At 35.1% G+C, this 7,023-nt stretch overlaps 1 long non-coding RNA gene across 1 annotated transcript in view; it reads left to right on the forward strand.

Moving 5' to 3' along the window:
- LOC134540553 (uncharacterized) overlaps positions 1-5,407 on the forward strand; it is a 59,546-nt gene extending 54,139 nt beyond the window's left edge. Inside the window, exon 4 of the long non-coding RNA XR_010076458.1 lies at positions 3,370-5,407. This is a non-coding gene — a long non-coding RNA (uncharacterized LOC134540553). The remainder of the gene's footprint in view (positions 1-3,369) is intronic.
- Positions 5,408-7,023: the final 1,616 nt, after the last annotated feature.

Raw genomic sequence — 7,023 nt, forward strand, 5'->3', positions numbered from 1 at the left:
TAAACTCTTTATAACGTCACTCAATTTAACGACAAACTCCTTAAAACGTCGAAATTGCTTGACTTTGGTTGATTTATCTTGTTTTCTATATGTACCATAATATACTCTATATAGAGTCACACTTACTCTATTTAACGACAACAATACGGCATTATAAATCATTAAGCGGTACTTTCTAAGTTGCCGAAGTTGATAAGAACTGCAGCTGTGTACGTTATTTTGTTTGCTGTTTTGTTGTTGTATTATCTAGCACGTGTTTACTTCGACTGACGTACCGGAGATTCTAAGAAATTTTGTCTTTTGTTTTTATATGATGAACTTGCACATGTTTACCTCTGTCACTAGACTTTTGTCATGTTGTTACACGTTATCATTATCGCAGTTGCTTACAGACTTTCGAACTGTAATCATTGCGAGTAAACGAAAATCTTTGTGTATTGACGAAACAGTTTTATTAATATGCTTAATAGAGGCGGGAGAAAAGGATCAGTGATGTTGGAAGACGCTTTGGATTTAGCCGCTCCACCTTGTCTACAACATGGAAAAACAAAGAAAATACAATTAAAATAAGAGAAACAAGAAAATACAATTAAAATATTAGAGCAGCAAAAAACATCAGACGAAGATAAGAGACTATACGCAATAAATGTTGTTATTTGTATGAATATTAATGTTCGTGTGTAAAATGTGTACTATAGTAGTAAATACGTATTATTATAGAATAGTAAAATGATATCTTTTATTTCTCTCCATTTAACGACCACTCTCTGTAACGCCGAAAAATGCTCAGTCCGTTAAGTGTCGTTATATAGAGTTTACACTATGTGTGTATGTATATATATATATATATACACACACACACACACACGTCAACCAGGCCTGCGCCCCAGAAGCCTCGTCAGCGGCAGTGCGACGTTCCCCTAAATTTGTAATAATTATATTGTAAAGCTTTTTATTGAAGTTATACTTCTAATGCGACTTCCAACAAGGTTGCGTTAAACGTTTAACGCTACCATGGAGGGGATATGAAAGCACTGTCTGTTTGTACGCGGTGTTCTACAAAACTACTATACGAATTTTAATGGGGTTTTCAAGTTAACTTGAGCGTAGCAAAGAAAGAAATATAAGCTTTATTTCATCAAAATCGGCTCAAGGAAAGAAAAGATATCTTAATTTTATGACATACAATATAATCATTATAAGAAGACATTAAGTTTTCCTATTGTAAGGAACTAAGTAGAGAGCAAGAAAAAAATAAAGATCCTGACAGTTTGTAGTGTCGACATATTTGTTTCAATTTTCAATACCCTTTTTGTATATTACAATTATTTAAATTGCAGAAAAAAAATAATGTTTCATAGACACATAAATAATTAGTGCGTGTCATTTCTCTATGTCCACGAGGTCTCGCCGCGTCAATTTTCTCCTTGGGGCGAACCCGTCCGCTTGATTAAATAAACAGCTTTTATCGTTGAATGATTTCATGATTTATTTCATGAAAATCTGCTCTCATAAAAAAGTTAGTTTTATAGACATTCAATAGGTGTCTCTCTCTTTCTGAAAATCAATCTATGAATCGTTACAAATTTATTTCCTTTATTTTTTTAGTTTGATTTGATACAATATGATTTCACTAAAAATCAATTTCTACCCCTTCCTATTTTCATTTCCACATTACGAAGTTCCACTTCTTCCGCGTGGAGGGACTCCACGCACTATTTTTGCATGCAATTAAAAACTATTTTTTAATGATGCCAAAGAAGTATAACTTCTCACCTAAGTACACGCACCAATTCCCCCCCCCCCCCCATTTATTTGTGTGGCCACTGACGGGCGGGAGGGCTGTTGTTTGTTTAGCATGTAAGTTTTAGCGTGATTTTTTTCTTTAACCTAACTAAAACTAAGTGTATTTTGGAGGGGTCCGGGTTAGGGAGGGACCTAGGTGCGTCTCAGGCCGAAGCCTATACGCCTAGTCATGCTGGGATTAGCCATGCAGGGAGAGGGTCGCATGCATCATGTGCTAGGAGGGGATTGGCCAGCCATGGCAGCGATTGGCGCCATGACTAACTCCCCTCACTCTTAAATCTAGACTATAACAAGAGATAGGTTGGGCCCAGGTAAAACCTGCATAGACACAGGGAAAACCCTGGGCACATTCATGCGGGATGCAAATTGGCTGCATTATGTGTAGGAATTTACAGGAGACAGAGGATGGTCTGGATGAAGTGTTGGACAGAGTAGAAAAGAGTCTACCATGCGGGGGTTGGGCACTTGGACTCGTGGTCCGCTTTGCTAATTGTCCAGTACTGGATTTAGTGACCAGGGACGCAAGCGCCCCTGGTGGTGAGTGGTTGCACTGACCACTCACTCCGCCGCCAGTCAGCACCCAAAAAACTAAGAAACTAAGACAGAAAACAGATAAATGACTTACAAACTAGGCATTTCGTTACAAAATATGCAAACACCCAACTCAGGGATGGACGTGCAGTGCTTAAGATAAAACTAAAATAATAACTATAAATATTATTTTTATTATTTTAATTTTTAGTATTTTAATTATTATTTTAGGAATATATATTTTTTATGACTATTACTTAGTATCTAGGACTTATTACTAATTTACAAATCTCTAATATCTACTACTATACTACTAGTTAAATATAGAGGAACTGTCGGTGTATAAAGTTACAGGTGAATTAAGTCAAGACCTATTCGCATTTTGGAGTTTTAGCGTGTAAGATAAAGACGTTGCCGGGCGGACCCGAGCGGACCCGAACGTGAACGAAGTCGGCATGTATTTAAATTCAAGTAATTAATAACTGTATGTTAAATATTAATAGAGCCGTGGGAGAGCGTGTCTTAATTTTAGAAGTGTTTTTGTATTTATTTATGTACGATTGCAAGGCACTTAATCGGAAGGGCGTAACGGTAATCTGGCAAGGCGGGAAGGCGCCATGTTGTTCCGATGGAGCCCTTCGCGCGGCCAGTTCTCCGCCGCCAACGACCGAGGTAAGACGCTGCCTTCCGCACCCGGGGACTTCACTCTTCGTTCGCTGACCATTCATTCCGTTTTTCCTCAATTACTTCAAATCACTTTCACGTTATCCCCGGGGCTTGCCTCGGTCGGGGAACGGTTTATGTAAATAATTTTTTTAACTCTTGACGAGACTTTTAACGTTCTTAAGTAATCGCTTGTGCGGCCATGTGCTTGGGTCTTATTCCTGCGATCCGACTAAGTGCCTTGGGTCTTGGAAACATATCCTCGTGAAGCTGTGTATGGGAGTACGCGCACGCATTAAACATCTTACTTATAGCTGTTTTCTTTTTTCTTTTCCACCAACCACGTGGCGACCTGTACCTCGTGAGCAGGCGTGTGGGACGCCTGGAGAGCCCACTGCTACTTGGTATGACATGAGCGTGCCAGGTCTGCGCGCTCTACGGGAGGTAACCGAGGGTCCAGTCTTGCCTCACTGTGACGGATCTCAGCCGGGTCCTAGTGGCCTTCCACGTGGTGGCGTCCGTTACCGATCAGCACCGCAGCGACCCTCACGAAACCCTGGGACTAATACAGTGAAATAACACTCCTTCATCTAACAATCTTTTAGATCCATGTTTTATCAATTTAACTCAATGTATAGTAAGTAAAGCAGTTGAAAAGTTTGTCAAAGGCTGCCCTAAATATCATAATCATTATGGTTATTTATACCTCCAATGACAAACTATCTTTTTTTAGAAACTATAAAAATTGTTATTATATTGGTTTATTCAATTCTATAAAAATCATGGTAGGTCAAATATTTATAAATCCTTCGATGTAAATGACCTTTTTAAGCAATTAACAACGTTTTATGTAAAATATTTTACTCATTCATCCCTAAAATTCAAATATTCTCATTGGTTTTCAATAGAATTAATCCATGCCTTGAAATCTTAAAAAAAAAAAAAAAAAAAAAAAAAAGCAACTTGTATTTTTTTACTTTTTTCACATTACCAGAAACAAGTTAAAATTCTCAATAAGTGTGAAAAAATTCACTAGACCCAAACGATAAACATAAAGAATAATCCTAAAATTTTTGGAGTAATGTCAAAAAATTGAAAGATGCCTTTTATGAAAAACAATCTCTCAAAGTGAATGGTGTTGTATCTCGTGATCGTATTATGTTAGCCAATGTTTTGCCAACGTGTAAGAGAAGTAATACCCAATATTAGTTGGCCATCACTTGTTAGGAAACCTGACGAACAAGGAGAACTATCAGTTTAACATAAGTGTTGGTATCTTATTTTTAAACCTTTGTATTTATTTGTACAGTATTATAAAAATAATTATTTGTTTATGATAACCTTGGTTAAAATAACTTATAAAGAATCTAATTTATACCACAAATTAAAAAAAAAAATTGTTTGTATTTTTGCTACCGAGTATAAATGTATGGGTTATTTAGTACTTTTAAGTGCGTGTTTGTCAGCTTTAATGTAAAAATAGTTTAAATAAATGTATAGTGTCAACCAGTTGAGGTCCCCGGCCTTATGCGCTGGCACTCAAAATCCACAGTAAATAAAATGAAAAGTCAATAATATTGAAACTAATATAAAGTAGTAAAAGATCATTACAGTTTAAAATTATAAAAAAATTTCATTTAAATTACACATGCCAAATAAAAACCCTATAATTGATTGAATACAAACACAATCTTTGAAATTGATTAAATGTTTACATGGATCCTGAAATTGATTTGATTGTTTTCTTGAAACAACAGACCAAAAATTGCTCTGTTTATAGCTAAAAATATAACCTGTTTTGTCCTGCACATTAACGTTACATTATTGAACAAAAACTTCACTTCATTATTGGGCAAAATGTAAAACAACTTCTTAATCAATGAAGAGAAGTATGCTTCTAAAAAAATGCCAAAAGTGTTTCCAATTAGAATAATATGATTTGAAATTTAATAATTATAGTATCTATGTACATTGTATAATAACAATACTTAACTCTACATACATTCACATCACTATCCTTTGGCTGGCAAGACGGTACATAATTTTTTGCTCTGGGTGTAGGTGTTACATCATTAGTGTAGGTACAAATCGGTTCTTCATATTGAGTACCAATGTCTTGAGTTTTCTTACTATGCTTAGTCTTAGCTGAACGTTGTCTCACTGGACTCACAAAACAAAATTTATTTGTAAATATTTTAAGCTCATAAACAGTAACAAGTTGTATTTCTGACAGAAAAAGGCAAATTTTCCTCGACAGTTATATCTGGCTGTATGTGCTCTAGCTATATGGTGGCCTATTTTTGTCATGTACTCTTTTGTAATCTGTATTCTGGTGTATTCTCATATTGGTAATTCTTATTCAGAGATAACATTGTAGTTAAATAATAAATTATTTATGTTGTTTTAACTGATTTTAAGTTACTTATTAATACATAGCATATTTATTATCCTATTTTCGTATTCAATGCCAAGAAATGTATAGCCAACAATGAAACCACACTTTCACTTGTATCCTTCTCTTAAAAAATTGGAATTCAAACAATGTCTGGCTGACAGCAGCATCATTATTAAAAAAGTGTGTGCAGGGCAGGGGCGGATCAAGTGATCAGTTTTTGGGGGGGGGGGGGGGGAACTGGTGCCCGAAGAACATTGAACGGTATTGACAACATTGTTCTTATGGAATCCTGGGCATAAAATAATTGTTATAGATTATAACATAGGCATATAATAATACCAACCAGAAGAAAAAAAATCAAAAATTAATTTTGAAAAATTAAATATTACTTAAAATTAGGAAGCAAAATTTTTTATTACTGGAACAATTTATCTCAAGTAGAAAGTAATACTTGGGGCATTTACAAAGTCATGGGGAAATGAAGTGGGAGTAATTGCAACTTATTCATGAAAAAAAATTGGTTATCTAACTGGATCAAGGGCGGATTCAGAGTAGTGTTCAGGGGGGGGCCAAGTAATTTTTTCTATGACATTTTTAGTACATTTATAATTTAAATACAGACCAGTTAGTTTAATATGGTCTTAATTAGCTAATTGTTGTATTTGACAGTGGAATATAAATCATTATTTTGTAGTTCTTATTTCACTTTCTTTTTGTAGTTCTTTTACACCATGAAACAATTAGGTAGGTACATATATATATATACACTACAATTTTTACAAACAAAGAAGAATTTTTAACAGTTATTTACATTTTGATGACAAGTAGTCAAAGTTAAATGCATAATTTAAATATTTCACTTGAAATGTACAATTTTTCCACTTAGATTTTATAGCAAAAAGACATAATTTTATTTACAATCTCAGTAATAAGGTAACATTTAATGGTTAATTTCTTACTCAATGATAGAGTTTTATGCTAAAAAAAAGTAACTTTAACTTCAAAAACATGTTTTCTTTAATAGTTATACTCATGCTACTTGCATGTAAACTATATCAAAAAAGGAATTCTTCGGTTTCCTGTTTTCGCAAATCTGTCAATAACACTGTCTACATTCACTGGAATGTCTCGATGCACATGTAAAAGAGCAAAGCCTGTGAGCCGATCTTCTGACATTCGTGACCGCAGCCAAGTTTTCAGTCTTCGAAGGGCTGAAAAACTCCTCTCAGAACTGGCGTTGCTGATTGGAAGAGTAGCAAGGATATGAAGCAGCTTATGAATCAAGGGATATACATCCTTGTCACAGGCATTCAAAGCTTTCATCACACTCTGTGGAACCTCAGTTGATTCAGAAACCACACTCCATTTCCTTTTCCACAGAAAAAATTTGCCCTTAAGAAGGATAGGTGCAGCGTCCTTATCTACCTCCATAAAAGGTAGAAAAAGCTTAGTAATGGCATTAATATTTCCGTCGTGGAATTCGGTCTTTACTTGACTGTTAATTGCACTTGGTGTCAGGAAAGATAAATGAAAAACATCAAGGGTGGCAGGTGGAAACCTTCCTTGAAGATCATTTAGAATATAGTCCAATAATGGCACATATATAGCAAGCCTGAAATAACTTTCTT

The sequence above is a fragment of the Bacillus rossius genome, chromosome 17 (assembly GCF_032445375.1).
Source record: "Bacillus rossius redtenbacheri isolate Brsri chromosome 17, Brsri_v3, whole genome shotgun sequence".
In the NCBI taxonomy this organism is placed as follows: domain Eukaryota; kingdom Metazoa; phylum Arthropoda; class Insecta; order Phasmatodea; family Bacillidae; genus Bacillus; species Bacillus rossius.